Source organism: Hyaena hyaena, unplaced genomic scaffold (assembly GCF_003009895.1).
Source record: "Hyaena hyaena isolate Hyena2069 unplaced genomic scaffold, ASM300989v1 scaffold_1669, whole genome shotgun sequence".
NCBI classification, from domain to species: domain Eukaryota; kingdom Metazoa; phylum Chordata; class Mammalia; order Carnivora; family Hyaenidae; genus Hyaena; species Hyaena hyaena.
This window is the reverse complement of record NW_024082304.1, coordinates 75,259-76,275: the sequence shown is the minus strand read 5'-3', so window position 1 is coordinate 76,275 and position 1,017 is coordinate 75,259.

Below are 1,017 nucleotides of genomic sequence, written 5' to 3'. Positions count from 1 at the left end.
GAGGAAGTCCCTCTATTTCTCTAGGCCTTTGCTTCCTCATCTATAAAATGACCAGACTTGACAATATGATTTATATCTTAGGATCCTCCCAGCTTTGATATTTACATATCTGTGAGTATATGAGGACAAAGCAGATTCTGACTCATGGACAGACCATATTAGTTTTGTTTCTTACAACTATAGAGTGGTTATAAAGATCAAAAGAGGAAATAGAAAATATTAAATAATGTGTGAAATAATAATTACTATTTTTATAACCATTCTTAAAATCTTGGGCCAGACTTTTTTCATTTCCCTGACAATAGCCTGTTAGGGTATATTGGTAATTTTAGCAAAACATGATACCCAGTGATGTGGAAAGAGCATGGGATGGAGAGGAAGACCAGTCTGGATTCACATTCTAACTCTGTCCCATAATAACGTTGTAACTTGAGTCATGTTGTGTATTTCCTTGATTCCCAAGTTTCTTGTCTGCAAAATCAGGATTAAATATATTTACATTACAAGGTTATGGGTGCGCCTGGGTGGCTCAGTTGGTTAAACGTCCGACTTAGGCTCAGGTCATGACCTCACAGTTTGTGGGTTCAAGCCCTGTGTCAGGCTCTGTGCTGACAGCCATCTCAGAGCCTGGAGCCTGTTTCGGATTCTGTGTCTCCCTCTCTCTCTGACCCTTCCCTGCTCCCTCTGTCTCTCTCTTTCTCTCTCAGAAATAAATAAAAAACATTAAAAAATTTTAAATTACAAGGTTATGGTGAGGATAAAATAAACAGGCTTATGAAAAACACTCAGCATAATGGCTGGCACATGATGAGGGTTCAACAGAACTTATTTTTCATCCTTCCTTCTTATTGATGCATCTAGAAACACAGTTTTGACAATGGTCTGTTTCCTGGGTTTAAATTTTTCTCTCTCGTGGTAGAGCCCCTTTTGACTGGACTGGACATACAGCCTATATATCTTTAATATATTGGTCATCTGAATATTTGTTGTTCCATAAAGAGTGGAATGAGTGAATCC